At 40.8% G+C, this 17,481-nt stretch overlaps 1 protein-coding gene across 7 annotated transcripts in view; it reads right to left on the bottom strand.

The window, feature by feature from the left end:
• The window catches only part of PLCB1 (phospholipase C beta 1), a 689,597-nt gene that overhangs the window by 585,061 nt on the left and 87,055 nt on the right, over positions 1-17,481 (bottom strand). Inside the window, exon 1 of one of the 7 annotated variants that reach the window (XM_061622539.1) lies at positions 17,409-17,427. The exons of 5 other annotated variants lie outside the window; for them this stretch is intronic. The gene's annotated coding sequence lies outside the window, so the exon portion shown is untranslated. One more of the 7 variants, XM_061622532.1, reaches the window with a different exon arrangement.

Below are 17,481 nucleotides of genomic sequence, written 5' to 3'. Positions count from 1 at the left end.
TACAAAACATGGAATAATACAGCGTCTTAGCCAATTATCCCACATAGAATAAGAACTAAAAGAACAGAGAGACTGAAAACACACCCACATCTGATACAGATATTAATAACTTTTGTGCATGATAAGGTACCAACACTGATATTTAATCAAATAAAGAAGTTACAGAGGTATGGCATAATACCCTCCCAATACTACAAGAATGTGCAAATTAGACTTTGCATGGTAAATTAAGGAAACTGACTTCTCAAAGAACACTGAGATCTAGAAGCCCGGATAAGGGTCTGAGTTTCAAAGTTAAGGAGAATACACAGGTTGTAGGTCAGTGCAAATCTGTTAAAATACCCGGATAAATTACAGTACTAATTATCTTCCTGCAATCCCTATCAATAACCTTGTAAGGCAAGCAGTTATTGTCTCCATGCTCCAGATGGAGGACTGAGAGGTTGTTGTGGCTAATCTCAGCAATGTGGGTTTTCTGGGAAATTTTGAACTGGAAAATTTTCCTATGCAAATTAGCCTAATTTGCATAGAATAATTTGCACTGAAAAATACTTGGTTTATTCTAATTTAGCGTGTTAATTTCACTTGTATTAAGTCAACAAAGCTAAGAACTTGAAACTGCCACGCTTACCTTAGACTGTATTTGCAAGGAGTATCCACTGAATAAGTTGTGAACTTATGAAACAAAAAGTTTTCTGCAGAAAAATAAAGCACTGGAAAAATTGCAGGAAATTTTCTGTCCTGCATCACTGGCTAGCCTAAAGTCACCTAGTGAGTTCATGGCAGAGGTGAGACAACTAGAGTATGGGAGCATGACATACCAAGGAACAAGAAAAGGAGATACTAGGAGGAACTGCCAGTATGAATATGTGCCTCACTCCAATCTCCAGAATAGACAAATTACTTTCCAGGTGGCACAGAGGCTTTTTCTCTCTCTGCTTCCTTGACACTTAGCTGATGCAACTCAGTGCTATAATTCATGTTAGAACTTTAGTACTATCAGAGCAGGAAGTAAAGCTAGTTCTGTTTACCTGTGTAATAGTATTTTCTATTTCTGGCAACAAAGGCTACAGACTGCAACAGATGTACCTGAAGGCAGATTTTTAAGGAACTGAATAAAGCCAATTAGTAACACAATATTGCAGACAGACTTATTTCTCAACAATATAATTCACTGGAGCTTCCCTGTAATATTTGCTGCTACAAACTTTCACAATGATTCCAGGGAGACTCAAGCATGGAACACTCTTTGTTCCACACTACAATTCTAATCGCTACTGATCTCAAAGCAGCCACTGCCCTAAGGTTCAAATCTGCAAAACTGTTTCCCCTATGCGTCCATTTATGGAACACTACAACTCCATCCACCAGTACATCTTCCCTTCATCTTACAATAAAGTATCTCATTGAACCACTGTAATTGACAACCTACTGTTAGCAACAGTTTACCAGTTTATCAGACTCAACATTCATTTTAATTCCAGACATTATTACTTTCAGGATACAAATCCTTCCAAGACAGCTTACCAGTAATGTTACTTGAAAGCACAACAAACAATATTAAAATGCCATCAGGCTTCTTTCCAAATGGCAGTTGGGGATAGAATGGCCCAGGGTGGTGGTAGAGATAGTCCAGCTGGTACAGGACCTGAGGTGGTCTTGGCCTGCCTCCTCTTTCTCCTTGGATCACAGATAAGAATGCAACTGAAAATTTTCCTGATCTAAACTTCTCCCAAATTTTGTTGTTCTGAGGTATCTGGTCTCGTGTCTGAAGGAAAGCCAATGCACTAAGAATTCTCTACTGTTTCAAAATTTTCTATAAGGTACAGAGCATGCACACTTTGGTGCTGCTTTCTGTATCTTTGCCTCTTCCCTACGTACCCCCACATATTCAACGTGCACATATGTACTGATAAACAGCAGCATTTACAGGGAAAAAAAATCTGGATGTTATCATATGTATGATTTAATCAAGAACCTTCTTATATCGTGTTTTATCAATGTGCAGGACCCAGGCACATCAGTAAAACACTGCACAAAAAGAATCTTGATGACATTGTACATACAATCACATCCAGGCTGGTGCCTTTCTTTTTCTTTATGGGAAGCGTTTTTTATGCATGCGCACACTTGCACTAGTAAAACTAGAGGCGGAGGAAGGAGATAAAAATAAACAGAACTTTAAAGCTCTGGCAAATGGCACATGCTTCCATTCCAGATTTTATTTTAGAAATTTTGAGTCAAACTGAAATTCAAGAATAGTGGAACACAGGGCAGAGAAAACCAGTGGAACAGTAAAGGAAAGTAATTGGACTTTGTGGGGGGAGTTCCTCTCATCCTCAGTAGCGTAGTGGCAAATTCAGAAGTGCAGGGTCCCTTCATGATAGTCACAGCAATGCCCTCTGCCATCCTTTTTTTTTTTTTTTGCTGCTGGGTTCAGAATGAGATCCTTGTTAATGCAGACATCTCTATGAGCCAATGAGCATGAAAGGGCAGAGCGCTGCTGAGAACAGTCTTCTCAGTGGCTGACTCACCTCCTTTCACTCTGATTGGCTCCAAATGAGCAGGAAATAACAAGGTAGCATGTTAGAAGATTCTTCTCAGTGGCTAACACACTCTCCTTTCATTGCTGATTGGTTCATAGGATGATGGAGACATAGGGACCCTGCTCGCAAAAAAGTAATGGGTCTAAGACCCCCTGAGACCCTGGACGTCTACACCCCTTCTTATCCTTAACTCCAGATCAAATGCTAGATACATTAAGGGATATGCCCCAATTCCTGCTTACTATAAACTCTTTACTACAAAAGATTCTTAGTCTCTGTGTATTGCTGCGATTAAATACATTTTTCTTACACTGTCTTCGAGCTGAACACGTGCCCTCACAATAGGTTTTTAAAAAGACAATATTCCTGAATTACATCGTGGCCTTGTTATTTAAATAAATGAGCTTTGGTCAAGGGTCAACAACCAGAGCTATTGGTCATATTACTTCCAAAGGATGTCTGTTTGGCATACTTCAAATAGTTTCTGTTATTTTCTGCAATAGAGAGCCAGTGTGGCGTAGTGGTGAGTCTTGGACTACGACCAGGATTTGAATCCCCACACAGCAATGAAGCTCACTGGGTGATCTTGGGCCAGTCACTGCCTTTCAGACTCAGAGGAAGGCAATGGTAAAACCACATCTGAATACCGTTTACCATGAAAACCCTATTGATAGAGTCGCCATAAGTCGGGATCAACTTGAAGGCAGTCCATTTCCATTTTTATTTTCTGCAATATATTACCTGTTAATTTTTTTATTTATCTGATTAATCAGGAGCAGCCAAAAATAATAATTTGGATACTTTCCATTATATCTTAGCTATCCGTCAATATGTATGACAACTGAATGTTCACAATATTAAACACAGATACAATCAGTTACCCCCTTTCCCCACCACACACTTTTGTTTGCTTGATATATGCAGGTCCTGCAGAGGTAAGAGAACACTGACACTCTCTGCTCCAAGTAAGGTCCCTCAAGGGCACACTCTGATTCACACATAAGGAACAGCAGGTGACAATGGGCCCATTATGTACACTGTGAAGGAATTAACTCCACTGAGAGCAAGCTACTGAAATTGTCCCAAGATGTTGGGAAGTGTTCTTTTGGCCCAAAAGGATGGCCACTCAGGAGCCAAAAAAATAAGCTATTTATCACATAGTGCTGGCAATCTTGTACCTGTACCATTTTAACTACCTTTATTCTCCTCTCTGTTACTACGCTTTTAATGTGACACACATAGGAAACCTCTGCCTGGGGAAAACCAATTGTTACCCAGTTACTCAGTTCTATTGCTGGGGAAATGGTTTCTGAAATCCCCCAAAATCTGGCACTTTTGGCTTGCCTTCCCTCTTCTTGGCAGCTCAGAGAACTAAGGGCTGCTTCCTACATGAATCAGCAGCAAGTATATTTTTGTCACATCAAGTACACACAGCAGGAAGCTACAAGTCAATCGCAGCTCTTTGGCACATGCCCGTGTTTGCTAGTTGTGGTGGGAAACATGTGTGTGCCAGCTGCACACAAAACATTGTGTGTTTTGATAGAATTGTAACATATCCACCATCCTAAATGTGAGAAACGTAGTTTGAAGCCCTGCGATGTCAGCCAAACAGCCACAGCATGAACATATTCATAAAACCTTCAAAATACACAAAGCTATTGCCATAAATCAAGTTAACTGCCTCATCTATTTCCATACAGAAGACATTTTGTTCCAAGCTCAGAAGGCCACATGGTCTATTACAACAACTGGAAACATCAATGCCTTCTAAACACTGCAGGCGCCTTTAAAATGCATGCAGCAAGATGAAGCTTTGATCTGAATGATTATTTTTCAAAGCTTCATTAATTAACTCAACAGTTTTGGATAGGAAATGCAACTTGTCAAAAGTATCCATGGAGTTCCGAATGAATAAATCATTCAACATTTTAATCATCAAATAACATTCTTGGGGCTATTTGTTGACCTTGATCTCCAGTAGAATATCCACTGAAACATTATTGCAGTCATTAAAAATAATTTATTTAATTAAAATAGCTAATATATCAGATGAGACTATCATGCAAGCCTTAAAAGGTTCAAAACGTGCTTTAAGACAGGAATTATCCACATGCCCATTAAGTGAAACCTTTTCAGAATAGTTTCTGCCAATAAATTATAAACAAGGAAGAAGACCAAGTTGTATGTGCAACTCATTTACTTGTAAAAACCTGGGCTGAATTGCCATAATCGCTTTGTTTCACAATATGGCTTTTTTCCCCCTCCCAATCACTGAATTTGGATGTATTGCTTGAAAATATTGAGGGGTTTTTTAAAGCATAATATGTATATAGTCCAACATGAATGGACTCCAGACACAATTGCTTCTGCATATGCAATGCTTTTCTAATACACAACAGTTCTATACATGTGTTCAATGGAACTTACTCCCTAGAAGGTGTGTTCAGGTTTGCAGCCATATGATTAGACTGTGATAAACATTGAAGTGTCTCTTTGACTCTCATAGTGTAGTGACTACTAAAGTGACTTGCAGTACTAGGAATCACTGGTTATCTGAATTCACCCTTTCTTGTCTACAAGAGTCCTTTCCATTTGGCAGTTTATTCTAGGCCGGGAACGCCCTCCCATTAGTCAGTTGGAGATACTTGTCTCAAACAGCAGCCCAGGACAGTCAACGGATTATATCCCCACCGTCATCTGTACAACATCCACAAATTTCAGCCAGTTACCACTTGCCATTTTCCTTTTGGAAACAAAAAAATAGTGGGATCCAAATATACCCCAGCAAAAAGGCCTTGGGGCAAATTGTGCTGTTTACTCAATATGCATGGGGAAGGGGCCAGCTCAGAAAACTTCTACCTCCTCTGAATAAGAGTTGTGCTGACAACACTTACAAAAATGATCTCTGGGTTACAAGGTTATCCCATCCTTCCTTGGATATCTCATTGGGGTACAAATATACCTCAAAGATAGCCAGTTTGATTTCTTTGCCAGGTCTGCACGAAGCTAAATGCAATACAAAGTACTGTACATCAACACCTACCTCATCAGTTCATTTTAATCATGAAAGAAAATAGCTCGAGTGGTTCAAAGTATTTTTGAATTTTATTTAGCACATACACTGCCCACTCAACTTTAAACTTAGAATGTGGTGTTTCTTGCCATTTTCTGCATATGAATTTTTAGGAATTCCTGTAGAAACTAAGTCTCTCTCTAAACCTAAGGTCTACTACAGATTTCCTCAGAATTACAACTAAAGCTAGAGAGATAGACAGGGCAAACTCCTCTCCTACTAAGTGGATGCATGCCCACAGTTGCAAATTATATGGATCACTGTCTGATATCACAACCCAAACCACAATTTTGTCCAAAGCAAGATAGCAGCCCTATTTTCATAGTATATCTATGGAATCAGCCACAGAACATGTCTCCAAAGCATGAATACATACAATGCACATACAATACATTTTAAAACTCAGTTATGTTTTACAGCTAATTAGATTAAATTTGATACATATATGATGGTAAACTTTTGACAAATGTCACAATTTACAAAAAGTTACCACTCTTTTGTTCTATTTTTTTTTTAAAGAAGGTAGCCCTTTCCTTTCTCTACCCATATTTCCTATTGCAGTATACTATGGCTCAAATGGCTTTAAAATTTAAATCCCATTGGTATTATGGAAGGTTTAGGTTGAAACAGAATATTGACATTTATTTCAACTGAGCATCACCAGCTTGAGTTGCCTGTGGCTCTTAGCTGGGAGGAAAGCCATGATAGAAAAGCAAACTATGTACTTGCTTTGACTACTAAAATGCATTTATATTTTCGAATCATCAGATCTGATGCAGAAAAGACACATCTGTGTGGCTGGCAGGGCAATGGAGCCCTGAACAGTTCCAAGCAGAGTAGTTTCTTGTTCTCTTCTGCCATATAAAAAGGGATTTAAAATGTTTGATTTATTCAAGCTTCCTGCCCTCTTCATAACCAAGAGAACTTATGCATGAATCTCAAGAGTGGCGTGTGGGAGCAACAACAGGGAGGAAAGCAAAGTCCAATTCACACCTTATCTCCAGGATGGGAACTGAGCTTCCTACAGCATAATGTTTATGTATTGCCTTTTAAAGCTCTTGCCATAATGCTGCTCAATTGTCAGTTCCGTTTATTTTAAGAGCTAACTATTATTGACTGAAGGTGGGAAGCTAACAGGGGTTACAATGAACTATTATTTTACAAGCACATTCAACTTACAGGAGAGGCCTTTTCTGTTCAGAATGATGTGGAAGGCCAATACATATCGGCCTAAAGTGCCTGGCTGCTTTCCCACTATTTCTAAAAATAGTTAAGCTGTTCAAAAAGATTCACAAAACCACCCTCATGTTAACACCTTTCATGTTTGTCAGAAGCTGACATATAAAAGATTGCTCAAAAGACAAGCTAATCCCAAATGAGCATAGGGCCAATGAAGAAACACTGAATGAGCTGTATTTTTTCAGACTAGGAAAGAATAGTAGAGTACAGATGGTTAAGCAACGAACAGAATATGGGACCAGTTCAGATGCAACAGCAAACCGTAGCTTGTTGTTCTGAAAAGGACCATGCAAAACCCTCTTGCTCATGCACTCCACTTCCACTTTCATTTTATAATAAACCAGAGTTTCCATTTAGGGCTGAATGTTATTCTAAATGTGGTAGTCAAGTTAGGGAAACTTTTCTATTATATTTTTAAGTTTCCCCTTAAAACTACTCGCCAGGACACTTAAACCATAAAATGCAAATGTAAAAAATATACATTTGAAATAGGGTTGCCAGGTGTCCAGTTTTCATCCAGAAATTTCAGGTTTTTAGGGTCCTCTCTGGCTCTCTGGGTGGGTCAGCTTAATCTCCAGACTCTCTCAGCTTTCATTGTTTTAAAAATTAAGTTTCTAGGTGGTCTGGCTCTTGAGATATACACCAAAACGTCAGCCGCCCCCCTCACAACTTCTGTGAAATGATCTCTTAGCTGGCTGCTCTAACCCCGCCCTTTCAGGTTTGTAGCCAATAAGTGAAGTCAGGGTTGTGATTGACAAGGGATTTCTAGGCCTCCAGGGAGTCCTAAAACTCCATTGCAAAGGTAGAAAACAATCGTTTTTTCCTCGTTATCTGAAAATCTCATAAATTAAGTAAGTATATCACTTTTAGCAGTACTAAAAGTCTTTTTCTCCCTTGTGTGCAGGAGTCACACAAGTTTAAATTTTTCTGTGCTGTTGAAGAGGGCAATGTTTTGAAAACCTCCCAATATGAAGCTTTAATCCAATACTTGCTTTTCTGGGAGTAAAGCTGCAATGCTAATCCCACATACCCAAAGTAAACCCCATTGAATTCAACAGGACTTACTTTTGAGTAGACATGGTTAAGATTGTGCTGTAAATTAATGGGACTTTTGAGTGAACATAGCAAAGTATCGTGTTTGTGTTGTAAATCTTTCCCTCTCCAATCCTATTTTTAAAGCAATTAGGCAGGGCTTATACAGGTATTACTGTATAAGTAACCAAAGCAGCTCACAAGAAATAAATCCCTTTAAAATCCAATAACCATAGAAAGTATAAACCGTTGCAAAACAGCTTAAAGTGGCATGATTCTGAATTTTGGGTTGACTGAGTGTTACTTATCACTTGAGGTTGCAGTTGTGTACACACTTCCCTGTTTGAATAAGCCCCACTGAATACATTGGGACTTGCTTCTCAGTAAACAAACATAGGATTGCACTATAAATATCTTTACAGATTGTGTAAATAATAAATATCTTTGACAGTCATGCTTATATAAATATTTCTTTATACTATGTCCCGCTAAGTATTTGATTTCACACCATGGTTGTACATTATTACTTCCTCTACCATTTAAGTATGCCCTTCTTCCTTGGGGTGGTCATGGTTCTTCTCTGTTGTTTTCACCCTGAGGGGCAGATAGGCTGAGAGATGGTGGGAAGGCCATGGTCACCCAGTAAACTTTACAGCTCATTTCCATTTAAAAAAATTAATTAGAATGATTTACATGCAGGCAAAGTTTATTAAGTAGATCCACACAATACATTTAAAGCACATCCAATTTGCATTTAAAGTACATGACTTCCCCCAAAGAATCCTGGGAAGTGTACTTTCCCCTCACAGTTATTGTTTCTGCAGTAACAACCTGCAGTTCCCATGATTCTGTAGTGGGATTCATGTGGTTCAAATGTGTGTTGAATATGCTTTCAATGAATGATGTGGATCTGCCCTAGGTATGCTGTGCATTCATTAGTGAATTGAAAAGAATAATTTTAAAAGATACTTTTTTTAATAGGGGAAGGGCTGTAGCTTAGTGGCAGGGCACATGGTTTGCAAGCAAAGATCCAAAATTCAATCTCTAGAAAAGACTATTGCTTGGAATCCTGGAGAGCCAATGCTAGTCCATGTCATAGGAACTGAGCTACATGGTATCAAATGGCCTGAGTTGGTATAAGATAGATTCCTTTGCTCCTAAAAGTGGAAAGAGACCCAAGGGCCACAGGGACTCAAAAATGTATTGATGTATTTTATTTACAACATTAATATACAACTTTATTGTAAAAATCTCAAAGCGGTTTACAGAAGGAATTAAAACAATAAAATTATTGGCAAAAACAGTTAAAGACAGGTATTTTAAAACATTCAAAATAATAAAACCAACAATGAGTTAAACATAGATTAAAAACATAATAGCTTCTACCTGCCTGGGTAGGCTTGCCTAAACAAGAATGTTTTTAGCAGGTGCTGAAAAGAGTACATGAAGGTGTCTGCCTAATGTCAATAGGCAGGGAGTTCCAAAGTGTAGGTGCTGCCACACTAAAGGACTGATTTCTTACAAGAGCAGAACAAGTACTATGTGGCACCAGTAGCATGGAAAGCACACCTTGAACTTGGCCTAGTAGGAAATCGGCAACCAGTGCTGATTTCAGAGCAGAGGTATTATGTGCTGATAGGGTCTCACTCTTGTCAGCAATTGTGCCACAGCATTCTGCACTAACTGAAGCCCCTGGTTCAAGTTGTGCTGCATGGTAAATGAAATGCAAATAGAAAAAGAAAAGACAGTGATGATTTCTTAAATGCAATACCATACCAACCACAACATTCCTATGCGTAAGGCTCCCTCACTCCCTTACATCCATAGAAGCAACAACAGTGGTTTCATGCACTCAGCCAAAAGGCCCTCAAGGCAGCTCACAAAAAAATAAACACAAATATAGAAATACATATCAATAAAAACAGTAGAATTTACAAAAATTAAATAGCAAGATAATATTAAAAAGCAGTAACAACTTTCAGTGAAAATACAATAACAAATCACACTTTCCTATCACTTTCCTAATAAATTCCTAACAATTAGACAATGTCTACTAGTTCTTACATCTATATGTTGACATCAGAACATGATACCACTGGGGTGTCCTGCTGGTACTGCATCTGCCAGTCCTAATACGGGAAAAGGAGCAGAAGCAGTTCAGCTTTTTGCCAACATAGACAGTGTCCATGGTAAGCAGCACTTCAACTTGTTCACGGGGATGAAGTGGTCAGCGTTCCGGCTCTCGTAGGTTGTTGCAAAGGTGGAAACGACAGGCTCGGAAAGAAAGGAGAGGAAAGAAGTAGAAGCCTGCTCGGCGTGGGTGAGTCTGCCCGAGGGACAAATGGAAACAACAGGCTTTGAAAGGAAAGGGGAGGAGGCCTGCTCAGCATAGATGGATCCGCATGCGGGGGAGGTCCCAGTGCTGGAGCTCATATTGTTGGAGAGTTGGCATGGGTCCACCATCACGGCTGGGCTGGACAATGAGAGGCCCAGGAGGGAGGGTGGCGTTGGGAAAGAAAAAGGTTGCGGTGGCAAAGATGGGCAGGTGGTGCTTGTTGGCTTTGGGGCTTTCAAAGGTAAAGGTGGCACAACTGTCCTTCCACCGATCTGGACAACAAAAAGCCCAGCAGCGAGGGCGGCAGCAAGGAAGACGCAGCAGTGGAGATGAGCAGGCACATTTGATAGCTCCAGAGCTTTTCGAGGATAAAGGTGGCACAACTGCACCTCTGCAGGTAACTCTGCTCTGCACAGGTCCCAAGTGGCGAAGGTGTTCAAAATAAAGCACCAGCAGCTTGCCCACTGCTCTCTCTCCACTGTCTACTTGCAACCCTGTAGGAACCCTGCAGGAAGGAACCCATTCACGCCGCCACTCATGCCACCATTTCTATTCCATGTCTATACACCTCACTGAGAGTACCACTTGGTGGCAAACCCAAATTTGCATCTGTGAAATGTGTTAAATGGTCCTAAAGTAAATTCTTAACTCATGGTGCAGGAGCCAGGATGTCTGCTAAAATCTTTGAAAAACTAAGGCGTCACACACAAGCAGGTTGCACTGAATCAGTTTTTTAACACGGCTTGTATAGGCCAAACTGCCCAGGAAAACAACACTGTTGCTGCTGCTACTACTATTACATCATCATCATCATCACCACAATCATTACTATTATTACAATGTTTATATACTACATTTTGAGCCTTCAAAGATAACTTGCATTATCTTGTTGTTACCCTTACAAACATGCCCCCAGCTAAGCAATGCCTCTCCAGCTTTGCACATTCCTGCAGTGTGGAACAGCTATCACAAGGGCAATCGTCATGCCTGCCCAGGTTTTTTTGGGTTGCTGGTGGTCTGAATCCTTTCTCCAGTTCTGTGAACTGGCAGGGAAGGGCACCTTTGATCCAGATGTAAGGTTAGGCAAGCCAGCATTATCATCTCCATATTGCAAATGATGGGCAGGAAACTGAGGCAGAAAGAGAATATCTTGCCAAGGGCCACTTTCGTAATTCTAACAAAAGATTATTTCCTCAGTGACCTATCACGCAGAGACAACTCAGCACAATGGGTTTGCATAACCAGTAATGACCCTAACAGGATACTGCAGTGAACAAGCTACTCCTGAATTTTCAAGGACCAAATGAGTGAAATACATTTCTTTCCCTTGCGTGTTCCAAGGCATTTTCAACAATCTTATGCTAAGAAAGTGACAAGGCCTTTTGTCTGTCATGAGCAGAAATCAATTAATCAGCCCAGACATTAATTTGCCCTGCCTCCCCAGTGGGTGTACTAATCAGTGCTTTAAGTTCCTCAAGAAAACAAAACATTGAACCTAACCCAGTTGTGGCATTTACACATTAAGCACAAAGGGCCTTCAAGTTTAGACATCCATACAGGCATGCGATCATAAGATAGAGATCCAACAGCTACCAGAATTCCCATAGCTCGTTTGGTATCAGTTCCCTTAAAACCCAGTTATGCCGAAAACTCCAAATGTGTTAATTAAAAACATAATTTCAATCCTCATAATAAATTTGGGAAGGGGACATGTTCTAGTCTCCGTTAGAGAAAAGAAGTATGACAAGTAATATATACTTGCATGATTCAAACCAGAATCATAGTCATGGATGCATATGCATTTATGAGCAGTTCTGAGGTTCATAAATAGACAGCTGACTGTCTATTTGCAAACACAACTGAATCAGGTCCTTCCGGATGGCTGGAGGAGTGGTGCGTGCCAGCTCATCCAGTACTTCCGAACTAAGTCCAGTCCTGTAAAAATACATCAGGGGCGAGTCGTTATAGAAGTGTATAAAATTATGCATGGCATTGAGAAAGTGGATAGAGAAAAGTTTTTCTCCCTCTCTCATAATACTAGGACTCATGGACGTTCAAAGAAGCTGAATGTTGGAAGATTCAGGACAGACAAAAGGAAGTACTTCTTTGCTCAGCGCATAGTTAAACTATGGAATTTGCTCCCACAAGATATAGTAATGGCCACCAGCTTGGATGGCTTTAAAAGAAGATTAGACAAATTCATGGAGGACAGGGCTATCAATGGCTACTAGCCATGATGGCTGTGCTCTGCCACCCTAGTCAGAGGCAGCATGCTTCTGAAAACGAGTTGTTGGAAGCCTCAGGAGGGGAGAGTGTTCTTGCATTTGGGTCCTGCTTACGGGCTTCCCCCAGGCACCTGGTTGGCCACTGTGAGAACAAGATGCTGGACTAGATGGGCCACTGGCCCGATCCAGCAGGCTCTTCTTATGTTCTTATGTTGTAATCCATTTATTGGGTTAAAACATGGAACGCGTTGGTGTACGCCCCTATGGAACTCTTTCCTTGCTTCAAGGTTCCCAGTTGACGGGCCACTTTCTCCTTTCGTTGAGGTTCACGAAACACTTCTGACATGACATCTGTGAAAGTGGTGTACTGCTGCAAAACAGGGTCATTTCTAATCAGATACAGGGTGGCCTATTTGGCCGCCTCTCCTTCTAGGAGACTAATGATGAATGCCACCTTCGCATCATCAGTCGGAAACTCAGCTTGGCATACACGAATGTACAATTCGCACTGGGCTAGGAACGTGGCAATCTGGTCACTCTGGCCACCGTAATGGGAAGGTAGCCCCACGGGAGACTTGACTGGAGCTGGCACTTCGGTTCTCTGGGCGATCAGGGCTCGGAGATTCTGATTCTCGACTTGCAGATTCTGGGTGACAGCGCGGAGATTCTGGATTTCAGCATACAAGGTCTCCATGGTGACTGGGATTCCCCCTGCTGTGCCGCCATTCGCCTCCATGTTGTCAGCCATGGGAACGGAGGTGAAGAGGGATGGTGGCTGAGTCAAGCTGTCCTGCCCAGAGTGAGAGTCACAAAATGGAGGCGAGGCTGGAATTAATTCCTGTTTTATTAGAGTAACATCAAAGGCAATGCGTTTCATAGACTTAGGTATGCTAACTCACTACATTCCCTAACCAAGCTACCTAGGCTGACTCAGCAGCATGTGAAGAAAGTTGACTCAGCAACTGGGTCAGGGGGGTACCGCCTTAAGTAGGGAAGGTCTTCACTCACAACCTCTGACTCCTGCAAAGTCCCACCTTCTCTCGACATCTCATGCCGGGCGAAGGGGGGCAAGCCTCTGCCAGGTCATCTGACAGTACAGGCTCGATAGATGCCTCAGGAGGCAGGAAAGTGTTTGAAGTGCCAGGCTGGGAATCCTGGGGGGGGTGTGGAGCTGGTGCACCCGCCCGGTCATCCCTCAACTGCTCTGTTGAGGCGTCTGTAGGGGAAACAAAGTCTGCTTTGGCGGGAGAACTGTCTGTGGGAACTGGCAGGCTGTCAGCTAATCCCTGTGCCTCACTGTCCTCAAAAGTCTCATCTACCTCCGATTCCTCCCCCTGCCCTATCTGAGGAGTCTGGGACTCAGCCGGCTCCCCACCGATTCCCCTGAGAGAGCTGGGGCTCAACAATCGCAACAGTTTTTGAAATCTCCTTTATCTCAGACAATTAGAAATGTAAGCATAATTGGGCCAAGATTAAGCAAGGCTTAGTTCTCTGCCCTCTAATAAAATTAAATTTTAGTTCTGTGTTAGACTTTAATGGACAAAAAAAAAAGATATCAACAATATGGGGTTTGGGGGGAGGGGCTCTGCTGATTTAAATTAATATTTCTTCCCAGCTATAGTGCTTAGAACTGCTGTCTAGAATGATTTGGGCAATGCAACCATCAGCTGTGATGCCTTTCAAGTTAAGCAGCCTGTGATGAAGTGGGGGGAAAGAACGATTTCTTAACTTCCTGAGTTTATATCCCACCCTTCCTCTCAAAGGAGCCTGGGGTGGGATGTAAATGAACAGAAGCAGTCATCTAAGTACAAGGAATGGCCAAACGCACATCAGCTTGGGTCCCAGTGTAGGTCAGCTAAAGATAGGCAGGCCGTGTTTGTATTAACCCAGAGAGGACAACATTCTGAACTCTTTCTTTGCTTGCTAAACAAACTGGAAGTGGTATTAAGGACTCTTCCAGTGTTGAACTATCAGGTACTTCACACACCTTATACCAGGGTTGGGCAGAAGGTAGACTGGAAGATCTTTGGGTGACTTGCAGTAGATCACTGGCAAGCATTTCTTGACTGCCAAATGCTGACATCAGAAACAATAAAGCTGCAATCCTATACCCATTTAGATGGTAGTATGCCCTCCCCCCATTAGATTGCTGAAACCAAGAAACCAAGAGTGGATTTTAGGGTTAAAGGACCGAGAGCACAGCTCTAATACTGGAAACAAATGTCTAGACTGAGAATGTGCTGAAGAGGCATCCTGTTCCTGTTGTACACATTGTAGATCATTCTTTTCCTCAATTTGATTTGATGCTGATTTGGGGGAAAACATATCAAAATGCAGTATTTCATAAGAAACAACAGGATAGAGACAGGATAGATATGGATTCTTGCAAACATTGTGTGTATATCGCTTCCCAAACAAGTGGAAGTACACTGAATGAGGAGCATACAGGAGTATGTACACAGTCTAAGCATGTCCACCATTCTGAGCCACTATTTTGCACATGGCTCTCTCCCCTTAGGAGTCCAATAAAAACAGCTGCCACAGCAAAGTTCCAACATACCTGAAGTCTGTCCACCCAGCTCTACAGTATAATCTGCCAGACTGTAGCAAGTTCTTCTGAATACATTTACATGACTCTTTAAACTCTGGAAATTCTCAAAACTCAGTGGCACGAAAACAACAGGATGCGGCTGGGAGGCTTCTATCGTCATACACTGATCCACAAAGGCAATTGGATACACTCACATAAAACCAAAGCAGATTAGTGAAAAATAGAATGTTTGGAGCCTTAATAATACGGAGCCACTCTAGTTGACAAACTTCATATAAATCCAGCCAATTTTCTTCACACTGCTAAAAGCTTGAGCCCACAACAGAAAATGCTTCCATCTGTTACAGCCTCTGCTGTTGCATATTCTCCCCTGAGCCTCCCAGGACCAGAACCAAACTATTTATACTATTGATCTAACTTCTGGAGTATGTTTCATTATAGATTTAGAACTCTTCTAATAGAAAGTGACAGTTTTCTCTCTGCTATCTCCCTCTCTTTTTTTTACACAAAACAGATGCCTAATGTGAGATACTCTTTTCCCACACAGGATCAATTCACCTATCATTAGTTTACATGTAGGGTTGCCAGGTTCAGGGCCTGAGACTGATCCTGTATCTTTAAGAGAAGAGAAAGTCAGCCAAGTGCAGGTGTTCCTGCAACACAGTAATGGGAAAAACCACAAGGTTGGTTGCCATGGCCTCCAAGAGGTCTTCTATATCTTTAAAAGTTGTGCAGGGGGAAGGGAGAATTCCACTTTGTGGTTTTCCCCATTACAGTGTTGCAAAAACACCTGTACTTGGCTGACTTTCTCTTCTCCTAAAGATACAGGATCAGTCTCAGGCCCTGAACCTGGCAACCCTAGTTACATGGATAAGTTCTGTTTGAGGCTTCTAAATCTATTTCACCAGCTGTACGCAAGGTAGAATCAACTAATCCCTTCAAACATGCAGCAATCATCACTAAAGTCTGAAGCAACCCTTAGTTGTTTTTAGTAGCGCTGGGCTGGTATCCTTTCTTTTCAGCAAGAAATCCATCAGACCAACATAAGCATTTTTCATTTCCTTAACATATTTCTAATACTCCATGGCAGTTGAGCAAATGTTTATTATAAGCTTAACTGAACAGCTGTAGTGATAGAAAAAGACCAAAGTTGCAGGTTGACAAATACCAATCTGATAGTGGAGGGTCCCATATAAGAGCCTTCAGGCACTGGAGTTTTCTGCAAAAGCAGCTTCATGTTTCCTAATATGAATATGCCCATGCTGCATACAAATTATTTGTCCAACAAAAGGTTTCTTATATATTGTTAACGTGAAATAAATATTCCACCTCTTATATATTTGCTTACCAAGTATAATATAGGGAGCCTGTACAAATTCACTTCAATTATAAACCAGTTACTACAGGTTTATTCTTATGTAAATCCTAGATATTCTGTTAATCCTTTGATGCTAATTTCTCCTAGAGTAGATCAAAGCTGAAGTTCTAAGTTGCCAATAAAGCTGACGCCTTCTCTTTAGCAATGCCATTACTAACTTTCTTTAATACATACAGTATTTACGACATTGGATTTGATCTCATGTTCAGTCTAAGAGTTCAAAAGCCAAATGGAATAAAGGGAGTAGGCTTTGCAAGGATGCAGCTGTTCATAGTCAAGATTCCTCAATGCTGTTGCTACATTTTTACTTTCCAAACCACTTGAAATCATTTCTACATGATAGGTAATGCACTTAAGAATGTACAGCAACTTGGCACCTAATTGCCAAACATAAGTGTTACAGGTTCCATCCTACCACATGTTGAGTGGCACAGAAAAAAACTGGTTTGGGTATCCAAATATAACAAATATTGATACCAAAGTTAATAAAATAAATGAAAATGTCCAACTTTAATCTTGAACAAATAGTACATATATGTAAAACAATACAGGGGAAAAACCAACAGATAAAATCAAATGTCTAATATATGATAATGTTAGCTACCTAATATAGCCAACAATGTTGTGACAAGCCAAATGTAGCATACAAATACTGAGATAGTAGACCAAATACATTTCTACCCTAAATGGGTCTTCTTCAGTGGTCAATGTACATACAATATATGATTCAATTTTGTCACTATATACACAATTTGCTGTTGTAACAAAGCATAATATAATGACCCATATAGAGAAAAAGATAATAAACAAATCAATAAACCCACCAGAACTGGGGGGGGAGGACTAAATCTGTTTAAACTTGTTTTATACTACTCACCTATCTATTCCTAAGAATATATTTGTATCCTTCGATGGATCTAGATTTATCATGTAGTTTACCCAATCTGAAAAATAGGTATTAGCTGATTCAAAATTGTCCAGATTTTATGTGAGGTGATACCTCCAGGTATCTTACCAGTGGACACTCACAATTCCTACTTGTTGGGCTTTTTCCAAATTCTCTCACAGGACAGCCAGCACACAATATGTAGGGTGGCTCAAG

The sequence above is a fragment of the Rhineura floridana genome, chromosome 4 (genome assembly GCF_030035675.1).
Source record: "Rhineura floridana isolate rRhiFlo1 chromosome 4, rRhiFlo1.hap2, whole genome shotgun sequence".
NCBI classification, from domain to species: domain Eukaryota; kingdom Metazoa; phylum Chordata; class Lepidosauria; order Squamata; family Rhineuridae; genus Rhineura; species Rhineura floridana.
This window is presented reverse-complemented; position numbering and strand designations above follow the sequence as displayed.